Here is a 20,899-nt window from a genome sequence, read left to right as displayed (position 1 = left end):
ACGTTTTGCTGAATGTGGTTTTAGGTAGGCTTCAATGGCGTCTTGTTTTCTCTTTTTTGCGTTAGTTAATTGAGAAGATGTTGTACTCGATGTTGCATAACTGTCCATTTTCTTAGACAAATTTTTATGAGGCACAACATCTTTCTTCAAAACCAATGTTGTCCCAAACATTTTGAAGTAGCATCAGTTATCAGCATCACTTTCAAGCTGAAACATAAAAATGTTTCAATATCGGATACGAAATTATAATTATGAATTTAATCATTATGTACCTCAAAATGATCTTCACAAACATATAACCCTTGTTGAAGGAAGCATAAATGTTTATAATTTACTGCTGCAAACCATAACTTTCGGCGGTTTACCTCTTTTGGAACCGTAAGAAATAATTTAGTTGGTGCGATTTCGTTATTTAACTCGCACGAAGGAACGAAACACGACTTATAAACCATTTTTCTTAATTGAGGTAAAAAACACTGAAGAATAACAAAGGAACAAACACTATCAAATATTTTAAAGAGCAAACGACAGTGAAATGAGTCCACACGATGAGATTTTTGAGACAGCCAATAAAATCACTCAGAATTACGTACGTCACTAAGCGCGCCAAAACAGATTTTTTAAATATAATGGGCCAATTCAAACTAATGTAGAAAGATTTACAACCATGATTTTTTTTTCATGAATATGAAAAATTAGTTTTTTAACCCTATTCTTTCGATTCCAGTCATTAAAACAAAAATTTATGATATGTGGGATATGATATGCCCATTGTTCGGACAATGATCCAAGTGCTTAGACAAGCAATTAAGAAATTGAACTGACTAAGAGATCGCAATACCTTACACTAAATAGCAGAGAAATGTTGGAAAAAGGAGAGTTAGAAATTATCCGAATATCGAAAACTAAATGGTTTGGTCGCGAAAGTTAAGGGAATTCTACCCACACGTACCCTCGGTCCAAAATGGTTTGTGCATTTATTATCATGTAAGTACAAACCTGTAATTTATAAATAAGCAAACTTGTATCTGACAATGTGTTTAAATTCAGTCTTCAACTTTACTTGTTTCTCTCTATGAATAAACGTTGTTGTTTTTGTTATCCAATCTTTGAGTTTAACTTGACTACGACCCCAGCCTACACGTCCCCGCGTTACGACTAAAAATTAGATCGTCACAATATGTTTCAGTTTTTAGAGCAACTTAGTTGATATGGAAATTGGTGCATTAGTTAAACATATGCAGAATTTATTGCAATCCGTTTTAAGTATACCAGAGAATAAAATTCACTCGGTTATTGATTTGATTGAAATATAAAAGAAATATGCGTGTAATATTATTATATATTGTTATTAAGCCTTAAGTAACGCATTAATTAACCTTTGTTCTTGTTTTCATTACATGAAAAAACCGCTTGAGGGAGCCATAAGAAGCCAATATACTAAGGGGCGCTGTGCAAAGCCAATATTGGACGACCATTAAAGATGAAATTTAACCTTCTCACCAGAGCCAACCACATGATGTGAATAAAGCCTAAGCATAAAAAACTATGAAAAGGAGATTGCTAGACTTCAACTACTGTACTATTTGGTGACCAGTGAAAGACAATGGGTTAAGTAATTGACAGGGCAATTGATGATTGTGACAAGACATTTTTGTGCGAATAGTGGCGCAGTACAAGTCGTAAAATCAGAACCACTGATATTAGAGTAACATGCTGCGTATTTAAGGGCTACCCAAGATTTCCAATGTGTTATGTTAATTTAAGGGTTACTTTAGTGTTAGGATTACTATAATTTTAGGGTGCGAACCAGACGACCAGGTCTGGGAGTTTTTTAATTGGTGGAACCAGTGTTTGGAATGCTATTATTTATTCGTGTCAGAAGCATCATTATATAACAATAAATACTAGTTAATTAACACATTATATCAAATGTCTATATTATGTCTATGCTATAAGAAGGAAGTCATACCCTAGAGAGGGGTTCATTCCAGTCAGTCCAGTTTTAGTTTTAGTTTAGTTAGTAGGAAGTTAGCAACGTTTTTCTTGGATTAGGAAACCAGTTGTTTTATTAGTTAGTAAGTTGTGAGTTGTTTAGGTTAAGGAACTTATTTAATAGAACTTGATAGTTAGTTAGCGGTAGAGTTAACTATGTGTTTTATTTCAAGCTGAAACGAGATCCCAGGAAAATAAGTTGAAAATTAAATTCAACACGTCACGCTACTCGTGACATTATAAATACATAAATTGCAAAAGTGTTTCTAAAATTTAAATTGACTCATTAAACCTTTTAATAAATTGTTGTTTTGATCTGTTTTTCAAAATCTGGGTAATATGTTTGTCGTACCTAAAAAATTATAAAGCATCGGCTATATAAATGAAAATATGTAAATATATGAAAATATATGCACATTTTTAATGTTAAAGTAGGTAATTTGATAATAACAAGATGTGCTTGAGTCAAATCATATTTTGGAAAATAACAAACATCATTCTCTTGCTTATTTACAATCATTTCTAAAAAGTTCCGATTAGTAGCATTTCAATTAAGATCACTAATATTTCCAAGACATCCTAAAGCATTTTGCACTTATAACTTTTTCATATGGCTAAGAATATAATTTTCATTCATTATAGCAGGGTGGAGAAAATACCTAATATCCTTAAATGTGTGAAGTTTTTGAAGTTTAGTGAAGTAGTGGTATAGTGAAATTGACTGGCAAAAGTAATTATTATTTATCTGACTCCTGTCTCAAGAATAAAATAAGCATTTTTTGACACGTCCTGCTTTTTCAATTTCAGCTACATAATCCATAGAAATGAAAATAGCTCATTTAAATTTACCAACTGTTATTAATGACGATAAAAACTTCTGTTGAAAAACTAGAAGTATTGTTGCTTCTGGAATTTAAGTTTGGTTCACTGTTCTGAAAATCTCTAGTACGGTTCTGAACACAAGTCTCTAACCCGAAGTTTAGTTCCAATTCACGTCGCACTAAAGTCTGATCGCACTTCTGACACCAATTGTTACGTTTTTCGTGGGTTTACACAAAGTCAATTTAACTCAACAATTAATAAATTTATTTTTCGACGACTTACTTTGAAAGTACCTCATGTACGCTTCCATTTAGAAGCAGAAAGGGGTTATTTGCCGCGCGCGAGCAGAAAGAGAGATTTTCTGCTCTAGAGCGTTTTCGCTTTCTACTAACAATCTACTCACCAACTTTTTCGGCGTTTCCATAACAACGCTTGACATACCTGTTTGAAATAACCACATTCCGTCAAAGTGATTTATCGGTGACAATGAGTTCGAGCGACGAAAATGATGTGAGTTGTCCTTCTAATCCACCCCACAGCAGTCGTCGAAAAAATATCGTCTATATTTCGAGCCAAAAGTACTTTTGCCGCTTTTACATGATTGCAGCGTTCGGCTTCGCCTCAAGCTGCAAATTTCATGTGCAAGCGGCAAATATATACTTTCCGCTCTTAATATAGAATATACTATTACACTTCAAAACACTCCGTACTATAATTAATTCAGCTACTAAAAACACACACCACTGTGGCCTACTTTAACACGCGCCCGGTCAGATTTGATGATGATGAGATTGCGGCGCTTCGATTCCATCCCGAATCGAGTGCTCGTTCAGAAGTATCGAGCATAGTAGGCCCAAACCGTAACAATAATAATAATTTGAAACCAATAATTTTCCAAGAAGTCAGATTAACAAAAAAAATGTAAAAAGAAAATAAACCGTCTTTGTTATTGTAACAGTCCATAGAGTTCATTTTGAACAGCTGATTTTAATTTTTTTCAATTTTTTTAAGTAAAAGTTGTGGGACCTATAATTTTGAAAAGTATTTTTGGCATTTGTTTAAAAATAATTAAATATCAGTATGGCGTATGTTGCATGAAATATATTAAGAAATGTTTGTAGAATCCAAAACCTCCTTTAAAAATATATTTTTTAAAAATATATAATTTAGTTTGAGTTGTAACGAAGCGTTTAAATTCGTTACTAATATTCCACCGAACGGGTGAAACTGTGCACCGTAGATTATTGTAAATACGCTTCTGTGTACGGTTTGACGAAATTGTGGAGGGGGTAAGCCTCGAGCAACGTACCGATCGGAACTGTGGCGCTCCTGTGTTGAGCGGCGGCGGCCCCCCACCACCGACGCGTCATTATAGTGGGGGCCCTGCGATTAGTATAAATGTAGCTCCGTAGCACTAAGCCGGCAGTCTCGCACCACCTTCGCAAGACTCTCTCTGGTATACCGACCCGAACCGTTCCGTCCGTCCGTAACCGTAAGTACCGTGGCTTGGTGGCGTAGTGTCGCCGGACTTGCTCGTCATGTAGGCGCATGTCGCATGATGCCCCTTTTCCCTGTGTTCTGGCGTATGGTCGGAGCACGTCCTTCACCCTTCTTTCCCCCCTGTTGGCGTAGAGTCGCAGGGATACCTGGTCGTGTAGGCGCATGTCGCACGACGCTCCTTTACCCTGTGTTCTGGCGCATGGTCAGAACACATCCGTTCCCCTCCTGTCCCCCCTGTTGGCGTAGGGTCGCAGGGTTACCTGGTCGTGTTGGCGTAGTTCGCATGACATTTCCCCCACCGTAACACGTTTTGGCGTATGGTCGGACGTGGTCCTGTCCCGAACCAAGTATGGCGTAGTGTCGTACGGACGTTCGTCCTTTGGGTCCTGGCGTAGTGTCGGATTCCGTCTCCTGCTCTTTCTTAAGGTAGTTCTCACCAAAGCGAGACGGCCGCCGAACATTGCCGCGTTAGTGTTAGGCACCGTAGGTTAAGCACGCGTTCGCTAGGTTAAGGCCGGCAGTTTATGGTTAAGGGGTACTGTTAAGTTTCTTGCACCGTGCGGAGTTGTTAAGTTTGTTTTAAGTTTCACCGTATGGTTACTTTCCCGAATAAAGAAAGTTGTTTTGTTACCAGTTTATTTTACTCATCCTTGCGGAGCTCACAAACCCAGAAACTTCGTTCTCCACTGTTTAAAAGCTGCCCGAAGGCAATCGTGTTCCTACTGGCACGTAACGACTCAGTAGGTGGCGCCCGAGTTTAGAGCCGGTGATTAGAAGGATTTTAAAAACGCGTCACAGAGTATTAGTAGGTATTAGTATTCACTGTCAAAATGGAAGGTGGTTATAAATGATAAGTTTATGGAGGTTATTACATGCCATATAGACTGACAAGTGCCAGTACATAAATAGTAAATATTAAATAAATAAAAAGTTGTAGCTTGTAGCCACATATCACTTATAATATATGTGAAACTCCTATATACCAAACCTGTTAGTTAGGACCATACCCACTGCAAGGATTTGGCGCTGTATAAAAATCTACGTTTTGCATTCTAATAATAGATGTCACCATCATATCAAAAAATCCAGGAGGAAGGTAAGACAAAATTTTTGGTTAATTGGTATTTTGACTAGAGCTGCCATTATTTTGAAAAAGTGTCACGTTTAATTTGCAAACTTATTTGTTCCATATTTGTTATATATATTTATATTTTGGTTTTTATTTAAATAGTTTACTAATTAAATTTTGTTCATTATTTCGTTAATTTCGTTCAGTTCAGAGTTTTAGAAGTAAAATAAATATGGAGTGTTACCGTGTTCGTTATAAAAAGTGCGTCGTTCCGGAGTGTTTGGACGTTTTCTCAAAACGTCATACGTTCCCGAAAAAAAATCAAGAACTTTTTAAAAAATGGGTCAATTGCGTCCAAAATCCCATTCTCAAAAACAAAAGCAATGACCAAATTTACAAGTCCTACTGGGTTTGTGATGTTCACTTTAGCGATTTTGACAAAGTTCCTGGTACTCTAAGAGGGCTTCGAACAACGGCCATTCCCACGAAATTTTTGCCCCGATTGAAAGTACCATCCATACTGGGTAAGTAGGTACACAAATATATTTTTTTATCAATATTGGGTTTCATTTGGGACACGTAATAACAATAATGTGCTTACATGTTTTTCTTTATTCTATGAACAAGTAGTTCATCTCCGACCCTAAAAAATGACGATGAGAATAGATCAAATGAAGAATCTTATAATAACATTCGCATAAATAATGATTCTTCTGAAATCATCAATCCATCCGTCGATTTTAACGGACACAATAATTACAATTCATGTAAGCCATTTTTCGTTTACGGCGAATTTAACTTTCATATCAATAAGATTCAATACCGGATGATTAATTTTCTGTTTCCTTCACAAAAGGTGTAAAAAAATCTTAGTTTACAGATGCATATTAACAAAAATTCAAAAGGTATGTGAAAGAATAGAGGCTTAACAGGCTATATCAGCATAACGTCCCAAATTCGCTGGGGACATTCATTTCCATTTTTTTTTGCATTGTATTCTAGTTATTTGCAAAAGTATCGATCAGGAACATCACTCCATTTGTATTTTTTAGATAAAATAATAGCTTATCACTGAAATTGAGGATAAAATCAAAAATATCTGCAAAATTTTTAACACTGTCTTTGTTAATACCATACTGATATATGGATAATAATAGATTTTATTTGTATAGCATATGCGAGTGTAGCAGAAGATCGAGCATCAGATCATGAAGAGAACCTGAGTCGATCAAGTATCCATAACACCAATTCAGCTACAGGTAATCAGTCACTTTCTGTAACACCTAAAAGAAATCCTAAAAAAATATTTAAATTACGTTATTAAATTAATTGGAATTTTACTTATATGATTTTAATTTTTAGTCATGAAGAAAAGGAAACGAAAAGTTTTGAACAAAAGTGCAGTGACCAAACAGGTTCATTTAACGTCATCGGCTAGAATATTGTATAAAAGAGCATTACAGCTAACTCGGCAGATGTCAGTTTTAAAATCCCGAAACAAGCAATATAAAAAAAGACTGCAACTAGCAATAAAAGCAAGAAACTCCCTTCCAATTGGAAAAATTTTAGGACAACTAAATACACCTACATATAATTTTCTTTTATCACAAATTAAAAATCAAAACAAGTCAAAAAACGGGAGGCGCTTTTCTACTGATGCGAAAATATTAGCATTGTCGATGATGAAGTCAAGTGGAAAAGGTTATAAATTCTTGTCTAAAATATTTTCTTTGCCCTCAAGAAAAACTCTAACAACTCTATTACGCAAATTTCCTTTGACCGAAGGACTAAATGAACATTTATTGAAACATCTGGAAGGGTCTATAAGAAAAATGAATAAACAACAAAGATCTTGTATTGTCATGTTTGACGAGATGTCGCTCTGAACTGAATTGCATTATGACCCCAAAGAAGACAGAATTTGTGGCCTAACTCAAAATTTTGGAATAGTAGATCATGCAAATGTATTTATGGTGCAGGAAATTTATACAAAATGGAAGCAACCATTATGTTTCACATTTAGCGATGGGCCCATAAAAACATTTGAATTGAAAAACATGATTGTAGATATAATCAAGAATTGTCAAAAAATCGGACTTCATGTGATTGCCACAGTATGTGACCAAGGCGGTTCTAATCAAGCTGCAATTCATAGCTTATTGAAAGATACGCAAGAAAAGTTTAGTCGTCAAAACAAAGAAAACAGACTATTTGGGTTTGAGATTATGGGGCAAGAGATTGTTCCACTGTTTGACGTTCCACACATTTTTAAGGGAATCAGAAACAATTTACTTGAAAAAGAGTTACATTTTGAATATCAATCTCGCAAAATGATTGCTAAGTGGGAGCATATAAACTCACTATATGTTTTAGACGCAGGCGCAGATGAACAAATTTGTACAAAATTGACAGACTCGCACGTAAAAATAGGAAAGCTTAATAAAATGAAGGTGTCTTTATGTACTCAAGTATTCAGTCACCAAGTTGGATCATTATTAAAAGGAATTGCAAGATGGGGTAAGTGGTTTAAAATATATTTAATATCCTTCTACTTTGAAGGTTATTAGAAGGAAAAATACTTTATTGCTATAAATGTTTTTAGGAGACAAGGAGAAAACCGGACTACCGATGGAAGCTGAAGACACAGCACAGTTTTTGTTATTTATGGATGAATTATTTGACAGTTTGAATAACAATTCAAAAGTTGCTTCATCAAAAACAGGTAACAGAGACTAGCCAGCATGAAGTGTTTTGGACTAATGCGATACAAGTAATTTCATCCGTGAAATTTTTTAGTCATCGAAAATCTAGTTTTGTTTCGGTCCCATCCTTGCGAAATTTAATACATACAATTAAGGGTTTCATACATTTAAAAAAAGTATTAATTTCAAAATTTAAATATAAATACATTCTAACAAGATTTTTCAATCAAGATCCGTTAGAAATTTTTTTTAGTTATATCAGGAGTCATGGCGTAAGAAACGTAACGCCTGGGGCCAAACAATTTACATCATCTTTTAAAACATTAATTATTAATAATTTTATGTCCTATCATTCACCATATTCCAACTGCGAAATTGATGAATGTGAGGGCTTATTAGACAATATGAAATCCTTTTTAATGAAAAATTTTGACACCGAAAATGTGCCTAATATAAGCCCTATAGAAATGAGCATTCCCCATTTTATACCGTTATTTAAAAGAAATAAGGTAGCAAAATGCAGTATAACGTATTATGCTGGATATATTACAAAAAAAATACGTACAGTAGTAAGAAAATATAACTGCTTAACGTGTCTCAGTAATTTAGCTGCACGTCCCGCAACGTCCAATATTGACTTTATCGAAGCGAGGGAATATAAACCTAAAATGTTGGAAAGACCTGGAACATTCTTAACTTTTATTGTAAGCCAAGCGCTACCGTACTTATATTTTTTGATACTTCGATTAGGCAATCAAAAACATCTTTTTTTAAACCTTAAAGAAATTTTAAAACAAAAAATTGAGTTAAATCCGATAAACTGCAGAATACATAATTTGGCAGATAAAATTTTAAACCTTCTAATAAAGTGCGCAATTTATTTTTGGTGTAGGAAAATTAACAAAATAGTAAAGGGGCAAGATTCAAAATTTTTAAAATTTTATCATGAATTTCCAGATAAATCTTCAATTGATCCCATTAAGATCAAAGCCTATAAAAAATAGCAGTCTAAACGCAAGTTTAGAAAAACTTAAATACATGTATCGCTCGTTATATTTCAAACATTCCTATTTTTTTTTAAATTACGTAAACAGCGAGTTTTACATATGAAACTAATAAGAAATATATTATAGCTGATTACTAATTTTTTTATTAATATTATTAACTGAGTGAAGAGAGATGTAGCGGGTAAGGGACAAAGGAATTATAAATAACGATTTACCTACTAACTTTTAAGTTATCGTCTAGCTTTCTAAGCAAATATTATTAAAAGTTTGACGTGTTTAATAATTGTATGTTTATAGTGTCTTCTTATTATTGTAAAGTACACAAGCTCACATCATGCAGATAGTTTGCTATTGACAGCACCTCTTCAAAGTTCAAATGTACCTAGTATGTATCCATATTATTTATAAATAGCAAAAATAAAAATTTTATACGACTTTCTGAATGTGAGATATAATTTCTTGGTGATTTGTATAACTTTACCTACATTATTTTCCAGAATTTGCTGAGTGTGGAGTGTGCACAAGAGTTTTCAATATAGGGGGAGTTTACTTTCATTGGAACGATTAAGAATAATCGACCCATTATAACACATGTGGTTATCTAATAATAAAGGGTGATTCTTTTAACCTATACGCCTAAATTTAGGGAATGATACCTTATGAAAAATAATGATTAATAATGTGAAAAAAGTTTAGTAAAAGTGAAGTTTTTTTATTTACAGAGACAAATTTGAAAAAAATACATTACCGTGAATTCAAAATTATAATTGAAAATGCATTATTAACTAATATGATTGATACCAACTGTTCGAAGTTATTTCCGTCATTTTCTATAAATTGCTGAATCGATGAGACCTACTCGCACGGCCTAAACCGGGCAAAAACATTTTTACGATAACTGTGAATTGCATTGCAAATTCGAAATGTATGCACTGTATTATCGATTATCTTCATAAATAAAATACTTTTACTAAACTTTTTTCCATGATTACTCATTATTTTTTTATAAGGTATCATTCGCTAAGTTTATCCGTATAGATTAAGAATCGCCCTGTATGTAATATTCTAAAAATAACAATACCTTTTTATAACTTCCCCTGTATTGAAATGTATGACAGCCGGTAATATAGAAAACTTTAGTACAAACACTTCAAAAAGTTAGGACCATACCCACTGACAGCGCTGTAGTCAGCAGGTATACCCTGATTTTTCAACAATTGGTTAGCATGGTAGTTGCCCTTATATAGTAAGTGTTATGTGGTCTATATATCCAGATATCCAGCTTTGTTGGGTTGAAGTATGAATACTATTGTCAAAAAACTTAAATAAAATTCGAATTTGATTTTAAACAATTTTATACAATATTAATTAATTCCTTATTTATGTTTTTTGAGGAAAGTGTTAAAGATCTCAACTATCTTCTGAAGACTGAAATCGCCTTGACGGGCTCAATTTTACTCAACAATTGAGTAATATACTGTGTGTCCCATCGAAAACTAACCGCGGAAAAACTACTATAATTCATATTTGTATACCTTATGATAAAGGTGGTTGATTACCGTTTTGCTTATTTGTTGCAGTTTACTTTTTTAACTACTGTTTAACCTTCAAAAATGTCTTTCAAAGTTTTCATTCCTTTTATAAAGTAAAATAAACTATTTATGCTTTACATAGATTGTCATTTGTAGTCAGCTATAAAAAATTTATGCAGTGGTTGAATTTAGTAATAAAAAGGAATTTAGTATTGTTCCCCTTATATGGCTTTCTGATGACAAAACATGGTGTTATTGGCCAAAGAATGTGTTATCTGAAAAGCAGTTAAAGACATTGATTGAATCGTTGTCTCCGGCTAAAGAGACTTGGACCAAATACTCAATCAGACGGATTCACAGAACTGCAGGTATGTTTTTCTTTTTTTTTTCATTTATATTTACTTCTCGATTTACTTATAAACAATTAAATTTTATCATCATAAAATTTTACTCATGACATTTATGTCATGAGTCATATCTATGATTCAAGTTTTCTAAATTTCAAATTACTACATATAAATACATGATGTGTTTCAAAGTCTTTAAGTAAATCCATAAGTTTTTCGCATATATAATATATAACAGCTTTTGTTATTGATATAGTGTGTCTTACTTTGGTCATTAATCAAGTTATTTGCACTAGTGTGATTTAAAATCATTCAATTTTTGTACCTTAGGCACATAATTTTTGAACACAACTAAAATAACTGTGAAAGTTATTTTATACAATTGAAAATAAAAATAATTTTTTTATGTTTCTGGATACTAACAGAGTAAAGCAAAAATAGGGCGGCGCATTGATATCCTACTACATAAATAATAGGGTTCTGTTTTGACTATGCGATTATTAAAAGTAATAAATATAAGTAAACTACGTTTTATTTCAGAGACATACTCTGATGCCGAGACGACTTTGCAAATAGTATTAGCGGAAAGCAGTTCTAGCCCAACTACCGACCACAGTACAGACCAACGAATAATAACATTACGGGATCAAGTAATAGAAAAAAATGTACAAATACTCATCAATGGAAGTGATTTATGAAGTTCTGATGGCGAAATTATTTCTAATAGTCTCGAGCAAAGAGATAAAAAAAACATTCCAAGGTCGCTCCAGAAAATAACTGAAATTGATGGGTTAATCAGTGATTTGCCAGATTTGGAAAATAAACATGAAACACCACATGAGAAACCAATTAGCAAAAGAAAGCAGGCAGTGGTCAATTTTAGCAGCGACTCTGAAAATGAAGACTTGGAAACCTTTCGAAAGAATAGAAAGAAGATATCTTATGGTACACCTAAACATAAACATAATCACTCACAAGCAGTATTAAGGTAACCAAGTTATTTAACTGATTTATGATGAAGGAATTTAAATTGAATTTGTTTCAGTACTCCCTCTTTTACACAATCTAACAACTTGAGCCCAAGTTATGCAAATCCAAATATGCGGAGACATTTAACTGCTAACCAAAATGGGTATGTATTGTAACATAAAGATTACCCTAGGTGCCGTTACCCTAAGTTGCCCCGGTCTCCCCCAGTACAATGTTTGTGTCAGCAAGATTGGCGAATTGGGGTCATGATGTGGGTATAAATACTGCACCAAAAGCACGTACAGATTACCGAACTCTGGGGTCTCCCCAGAGGGAAGTCACTATCTGATCTCTGGGTTAGTCTGGGTATGCCTATTGTGTAACGTAACGTGGAGCAGTAGGTGACCAAGTGCCACACCCTAGATCAGCCCTAGCAAAGGAAATAGTGTGGGCGAGCAGCTTAAGTTGCCGTTCCTACTTACCTCCCTTTGCTAGGTTCTTCACGTCTTTACCGGCTCGGTGAATGCCCTCGGACCTAAGTCTAGGGTTCATTCATCACCGTTAAAGCGTCGCCCCCCGTGTTCCTTCTGCCCTATAACTTAATAAAAGTGGGTTACCTGTGGAATCCTGTGTATTCTTCCCCCTCAACCAACCCTTAACGTGACAGTATTTTGCATTAGATGATGACAATCAAACAAAAATAGGATGTCGTAATAATGATATACTTGCTTCAATTGTTCAGAATGTGGCGTTTGCGTCTTGTCACATTTGGCATAATACAGAACATATACAGCAGATATTTCATTGTTGCATCATCCCATTTTTTGATTGATTTTTTTTTCATAACAAGACTCAAATTTTATCGGACGAATTTTATCTGTAGGTACGAAATCAATGTTGCCTAGAAAAACCGAGCGTTTTAGCGCAAGATGTTTTTTTGTGGTGAAGTTGAGCACTTTTAGGACTAATGCTTTTTAGGAGTAATGCCGTTTTCTCACTGGGCCGCTCAGCGGCGCGAGACAAAATTTATCCGATAAAATATGAGGCCGAATATAACGGCTGGACAAATGCGTGGATAGTCATTGTGTCACAGGGTGATAGTGGACACTGCTTATAATCAAACTTGCCATATTTCGAAAACAACACTGATAAAAATTCTGATTTTTATCGCGATAAACACGCGTCAGTATAACACTTTTTTCTTTTGTCTTTTTTTTTAAACTGTCCTGTTTTGATAAAAATTCCACGTTTCTATGACACTGCATTTGTCATGCTCAAGTATTTTTGGAATTAATATATTTCTTGTTATTATTATATTTTTTAGAGATTCTAGAAATAGTTTACTGAATACTCCTAGGAGTGTAGAATCTCCTTATGGTGTGAATTCGTCTGGGTCAGCTTCCTATATGGAAAATAGTGAATGGGGCCGGATGGTCACAAGAGATTTGGCAAGAAGTCCAAGATCAAAATTCGTCTTTATTGGCTCAAATCTGGCAAACTTTACAAGTGCAGAACATCAAAGCTTTAGAGCGACCATCTGATGTACCAAACTTTCCAATTGAACGAAAAAGAGATTTCGGCAACCTAGAAAATTGGCTTGAAAACGAACAGAATTTCTGTTATATGGTAATACAATAAATACCTAGAGGATAAGAATGAGATACTTTGGTAGTATAATTAAGGATATTTGTTTCCCTTTCCTAATAAAATGCACTTATAGAAAACACACAAATCAAAAAATGTTGCACCAGGTTCAAACAGTGGCGGCTCGTAATAAATTTGAAAGGTAGTGCACAAAACAAGGGCCAATTAGCCAATTAAAAATTTTTTGAGACCACGCCCAAAATTCCTACAATTTTAAAATATGTAATTGTTTTCAAATATTGCACACTAACGTTAGGAAATACTCGAGGCATTTTAAAAAGTCGCGAAGAAAAATAACACGTGACTGATAAGAAAAACCCCGAGTGCACGATCTAAGGCAAGGCGCAAATTGAGGCACGTATAGCACGTGTGAGGTGACGTGACACGAGAGACACAGCGCGTGCATGTCACACGTGCTGCGTGGTGATCCGCATATTGAGACGCAGTTTCTACCTACACTCGCAACCGCCACATTAAAAAATGTCTGAGGACGAACAAAGCAATTGTTACTATTAAACTTAAGTTCTGAATCAGAATCAGATGATGCTGAAGAGGAAATTTTGTTGTATTTCTTGATAAAAAAGAAATTTAAATCCCCTAATAAGTACATTCTATCAGAGAGAAAAAGGAGCGGACAGTTCAAAATTACAACTATGATGAGTGATGCTGATTTTACCAATTACTTCCGCATGAATCGCAATCAGTTTTTTGAAGTTCATGGGATGATTCGACAACACATTGACTCAAATGGATGTAATGCTCAAAGGCCGATAACAAGTGAAGAAAAACTTGCAGTTTTCTTGAGGTAAGTAACATATTGCCAAATTCATAGTAAAGTTATTTATTTCATTTTACTTTTACAATCTGTTATGAGAATCAATGTCCTCCAAATCGGCTTACATAGTCTGCCAAACCCGAAAAGCCAGGCTGATCTTGCAGGTTTCCATCTTCTTGTTGTTGAGAACCGTGGATGTGTCTGACTTTGGGAATCTGACCAATCATGGGGCGACGGATAAGGAGAGCTTACAACTGAGTAATGAGAAGAAGTTAATGTCGAAGGTGGTCGGCTTGGGATGTTCATAATTTCCCCTTCTGCTTTTGACACAGCCTGGAAAAGTTGGGTCCTCACCCTATGCTGATAATTGGGGGGCATTTTTCTTGTTAGTTGGTACATAGAAATGAAAAAATTATATAGAGGGTCGTCTGTAAGATTATCCCTTGATTCCAATTTTCTTCTTTCTTCCTCCCGTTTTTTGGTTCTCTCATCTCGCTGCTGTAGAGCTCGCTTCAGTAGACTTTGCATATCGTCCTGCTTTCTTTTTTTTGACTGTTTGCTGCTGGCCACTGGAGTTTGAACTAATGTACCTGACGTTTTTCTAGTGGATTCTTCAATGTTGTCTCTATCAACATCAGCATTGTTGAATTGTTCATGCGTTACACTTTCGTGTGAATTATCCCCATCTACATTTTCGGAGTCCAAAATTTCATTGCTTATGGGTAGCGCAGATGGAAGTTGTGAATCGTCATCGCTATCGTTTACGTTTCCTTCACGGTGTCCAGAGGACATAAAACGTTCAAGAAACGTCATTTGCTTCTGAAATCGCCAAAGCCTAATGTTTTCAGGAGCAGCACCACTTTTAATACATTTCATTTGTCGCCGTCGTGCATCTCGATAGGAGTTTCTCAATTTAAGCCACATAGTTTTCGCCTCTTCCCCTGAAACAAATATCATCCAACTAAAGAAATGAATAAGAGAAAAATTAATTTTAAATAATTTTTTTTTTAACTTTTATTTTATTTATAAGAATTGTTGTTTGAGGAATCGCTATTTCACAATATAATATTTATTAATCAATTTCGTTTTGTTTCAGATATTTGGCTTCTGGAGACAGCTACAAAAGTATTGCTTATAACTACCTGTTGGGAGATCGCACAGTGTCTAATATTGTCCAAGAAGTAGCTGTCGCTATATGGAATAATATGCAATCGATATATTTACCCGAACAAACAACAGAAACATGGAAATCTATAGCTTCACGGTTTGAGCAAAGATGGCAATTTCCACACTGCGTTGGTGCAGTCGACGGAAAACATATTGTTATTAAAAAACCTGGCAAAAGCGGATCGTCATACTTTAACTATAAACATACATTCTCTATTATTCTAATGGCAACAGTTGACGCGGATTACAAATTTATCACCGTTGATATTGGAGCTATGGGAAGATTTAGCGATGGAAATGTATTTGCAAGTAGTGGCTTGGGCAAGAAAATGATGAGACACACTTTACAACTTCCCAATCCTGATCAAATACCTACGATTGCTGAGTCGCTGCCGTACGTTTTTGTAGGAGATGAGGCTTTTCCTTTATCGGAAAATCTAATGAGACCATATCCAAGGAGGCAAGTAACTGGAAATTATGAACACCAAGTTTTTAACGCCCGACTTTCTCGAGCTCGGCAAACAGTGGAATGTGCCTTCGGTATACTGTCTTCCCGGTTTCGCGTATTCCGGAGACCATTTGAAAGTAAAGTGGACACTGTAAGAAATGTTGTGAAAGCCGCTTGTGTTTTGCACAACTACTTATGACCCTCAGTTTCGGTAGAAGATGTAACTGATATCGAACAGCTGCCACAAACTCAGTTGTTACATGTTCAAGGAAACAGGGTCAGAACTTCATCACCTGCGTTTAGAGTCAGGGAGAATTTTACAGCATATTTTAACAATTGGGGAGCAGTTCCGTGGCAAAATCAATCCGTTACGCTTGGAAAATATTGAAAATATAGTGCTTTTCATTTGTACATTTTTTTGTGCAGGTACGAATAAAAACATTTTCAAGAAAAATATATTTTTTGATGTACGCATAGGAATAATTTTGAGACTATATGTACAAGTATTTCAAAATATGTATAAACTTACCGTCTTTTAAATTTAAATCATTAGCAATATCCTCCCAAATCCGGTTCTTCAGTTTTGTCTTCATATAATTCTCATCTTTTGTGTCGTAAAGCTCCTTGTGTTCCCTTACCGCCTCTATCAACTTCTCTTCTGCCATTTTTTTTATCCAAAAAAGGGAAAACAACTTGTGGCTTTCCACACACACGTGGCGGCCCGGCACGAGAAACTGTGTCTCGACCACTGTGCCGCACGATCGACAGACAGCGCTGATCACGCCACCTCACGTCATGTCATCAACGTGCGCTGTCTCATTGGATCCTGTAGGTTACAAAAACACGCGCTGCGCTGTGTAGTGCCACACGTGCTATACGTGCCTCAATTTGCGCCTTGCCTTATTGAGGAGCCGCCACTGGGTTCAAAGATATCTCATTATTCTCCTCTACTTGTGATATATCGTTATTTCTAACTACGAAATTTTATAGAGAACACGTTTATCCTCAATTGGAGGTAACACGGTCCGCAATGCCGTTATGAATATGTTAAAATATGTTTTATCAAATAAAGTAGGAATGGGATTCAATTGGGCTGGGAGTGCTCCGAAATTAGCAAACCAACCAAGAAAGCATGCTTTTAAAGACACAAAGATGTACAAAGCACTTAATAGTAAGTTCACTGTCTAGTTTGTATACGGGGTGGCTTAATATTGCGAGTAAAACGTTCTGGTTTTTGGTACCACAGAAAGCTGATTTCAAAAGAAGAGTTTTTAACCTTATTTACAACGGCGATAATAACGGCACTATAGGTAGTCAAAGTCGAAAAATTAAAATCATTATTTTGAAATACTTAAGAAACTATTTGCACAACTTAACAAAAGCAACGACTTAATGAAATTAACGATCGGGATTTTTGTGTGACAAAAAATGATAATTATTGATACCCGTTTCAACACGGGACTTAAAGGAGGCTCTACAAACCTGGAAGCCTAAAAATTTTAATTATGAAACACCTCTCATTTCATGAAAGAACTTAGCAAAAATACAAAAAACGGATTTTTTTTTTCATTTTGAACCTGCTGGCGTTATTATTAACGTTTGGATTAATGTAAGATTTGAGGTAAGTTAAGTAGGAATAAATTGTCTTATTTTGGACCCTACTCTTTGTGGTAGAACGTTGAACACACAATATTGATACAATAAGTACCAATTTAAAAATTCAATTTATGATCTATTTACAGAGGCTGCCAAAATTACTTTCCAAAGTAAGGGCTTGGGAATAGAATCAACCGATAAAGTCATTGGTTTGGCATGCCAGGACTGGTTGAAATTGTCGAAGCAGAGATATGAAAACTCAAGAAAACAAATAAATAAATAAATCATGAAAAAAATTCCCAGAATATTTTTAATAATAATTTGGATAATAACTGCCAATATGTAAATCATAAAAGAATAAAAAAAATTATTTTATGATGTATGTATTTTAATTTTAGAAACCTCAAAAGCGTTCAACAAAACAAATTCAGATATTTATTTAATGAGCTAGGTCTGCTTTAGAATTTGATTCAAATTGCAACGGTACAAATGTGACTTATACAGGGTGTTTCCAAAATAGATCAGGCAACTCGGGACGTATGAGATTTTTTTTACACTTGACTTGTCAGAATCAAATAAAAATGTAGTCTAGAGTGGCTTTAAATATTTTACCATATAGATTTGTTATAGGTATGTAAATTATCTCCCCAATCTTCCTAAACCATCGATTTTGGAAACACGGTCATATACAGGGTGTCCCAACTCTAATTAAGACACTTACGCGGCGATTTAATGATACATTCGAAAATTCGTTTTTTTCTTCACAAAATACTGTATATATTGCACCTTTTCAAACCATAAACTTTTTATCTCAAACTTGTAATGTACAGGAGGGGAGATATTTAGTGTCTAAATAGAGTTGGGACACCCTGTATAGCAAGTGGAGTTGTTAGAAAACATCATATAAACATATTTTAAAAAGTCAAATATTTAATATTAATTATGATATTTTTAGACGTAAATTTGTTTACCCTCATAGACGTATTATATCTACCAAACTATTTTGGGGCTTATAGTCGTTATTATATGGTATATCATATTGCTATATATCTACGTTAATTATGAACTTTTTACAAACGTGACATATAACGTGTTTCAAACGTATATATAAACGATTATATTTCATTTATCAATATACTATAAATCAACCTATTTTAGGCGGACATTTTAACGTACATCAGACGTTTTCTCTAAATCATTCATGTACTACTAGAGTATACAAAAATTAAACGTATAATAGACAAATTTGTGTTGCTTGGGCATTCAGCTGTTCCCAAAGCCATCATGTATGCATACTACAACGGTAATTCACGCTTACACTCGGACGATATTTTGGCTATTCAAAGTTTATATGGATTTAAAACTCCTCCAAATACTACTACTACTACTACTGTGCCATCTCGCACCGTCTATAAACCTACTCTGACTACTACCGTGCACACACCCTATACACAGCCGCCCTTACCGTACAAGCCTGAAATTAAGCCGCAACTTCGAATATGTGATGTAAATCCAAGTGATTTGTTTTTCTTAATAATGCATTACAACTTATATATCCTACATTCAGATCAAATATGGATTATGGATTTACAGATTAAGAAAATGTCTAGAAAGAGTATTTCTATCTACTCTGTATTTCCTTTTTTACCTAAAATAGAAAAAATTACGCCCGCCTATCAAAGACCTAATAATGAATGAGTTTTAATTGTAAATAAGGAAATCTATGTTATAAACGATAAAAATTTTAAGCTAAGTAGAAAACTTTATTAATCAGATCTACAGATTCCCTTTGAAAACGATTTGATTGGGGCAATCAACACCTATAGCGGGAAAACCATATATTTTTTTAGCGATAATTATTATTGTATAATCAATGAATGTTCCTTCACTGTAGAAAGCTATGGGTATATTTCGAAAGACTTTAACGGAATTCCTCCAGCTATAAATGGAGCTTTCCGTTATACCAATGGGTTGTTGTATTTTTTCCAAAATCAGCGCTATTTTGAATATGATGAATTTTCAAATGCTTTAAAAAAATCTGATCAGTTAAGTTTAAGCATCTTTGACATTCCCTGTCCAAATTTGTCTTTGTATGAACAACTTAAAATACTACTTACTCATATAACAAAGGTTGTAAATAAATAAAAAACATGTATAAAGTACATAATTAGCAGGTTTATTACAGACCCCACAAAGCACACCTATTTCATGTAATCTAGCTACATGATTACAATGCTTACAAAAATAAAAATTCATTATTTCAGGACATCGTAGGGAATTGAGAAAGTCCACCTGCCCCTTCGCCTCCTCGTTTTCGTGTGGCGCGAGTAACAGCTCTTCAAACGGAAGGGGTGGTATTGGGAATAACAATTCTTTAAAACAGCAATTTTCTGCATCCAAAACGGTTTTACTCGACACCTGATCCGTTTCAAACACCGTCATTTTTGGTACACTTTAACGACTCCAACCAAACAACAGAAACCATGTCTTCCCAAACTAACTAAAATAAAATAGAATTTTACTGTAACCTCGCCACAAATGCATATATAATCACTTGCATGGGGAATGCAGTTGATATGTAAAAGCTCGGCTTACACAAGTCAATTAAATTAATAATATAAACACTTGCATGGGAATTAGTTCATATGCAAATAGTATATTACACACCGAGGTGGGAAGAGTTTCATTACTGTCGAGAGATTAGTTAGATAGCCGAGACGCGAAGCGTCGAGGTTTAGCTAGGATCTCGAGACAGGAATGAAACTTCCTACCGAGGTTTGTATACTATTTTATTTACAACCATCATATTTCTATCAAAATTTACAAATCATTGTTTCATTCTGAACATATCTAGAATATTACATTTAACAAAAAACTACCAAGCAGTCATTTTTCTATATGCTTTTCTTCTGCTTTTCTGTTATGCTGTCCCAACGTGCCATGTCTTCTGAAGCTGTTGCAAGTAGTTCACAAACCTCAGTCATTCAGCAGCAAATTAATTTGTCGACCAAAGAGACAACTGTTGGAGACGCCAGTGCTGGTACTGGCCTAAATATTTCTATAAACACTTATAATAATTCAAATGTAACCATTAATTTCAATAAGTAGTTTGTTTTAGTTTAGATCATGTTAATTTTAGTATTGTAATGTATTATAGGCATTATAACCGTTTGAATGCATACAATTCGAGTTGTAATCCAGGACATTTTTCTCAATTTATTATTTGCGAACTGAATATCGATCCGACTTTATCTGACATTTAAAAAATTTGATTCAATCATCTTTTTTTTTTAAAAAAAAGATACTTCCTAACCTTCAATGACGTT

At 34.6% G+C, this 20,899-nt stretch overlaps 1 long non-coding RNA gene across 1 annotated transcript; it reads left to right on the top strand.

Moving 5' to 3' along the window:
- The first annotated feature begins 5,604 nt into the window (after positions 1-5,604).
- On the top strand, positions 5,605-7,627 carry LOC145736507 (uncharacterized). Its single transcript, XR_014179986.1, has 3 exons — positions 5,605-6,153; positions 6,559-6,645; positions 6,749-7,627. It is a non-coding gene; the product is annotated as an uncharacterized LOC145736507 (long non-coding RNA).
- Positions 7,628-20,899: the final 13,272 nt, after the last annotated feature.

This window comes from Ips typographus, linkage group LG12, assembly GCF_016097725.1.
Source record: "Ips typographus isolate SLU linkage group LG12, UJ_Ityp_2.0, whole genome shotgun sequence".
In the NCBI taxonomy this organism is placed as follows: Eukaryota; Metazoa; Arthropoda; class Insecta; order Coleoptera; family Curculionidae; genus Ips; species Ips typographus.
Note: the sequence above shows the minus strand (reverse complement) of the source record. Positions and strands in the feature narration are given on the sequence as shown.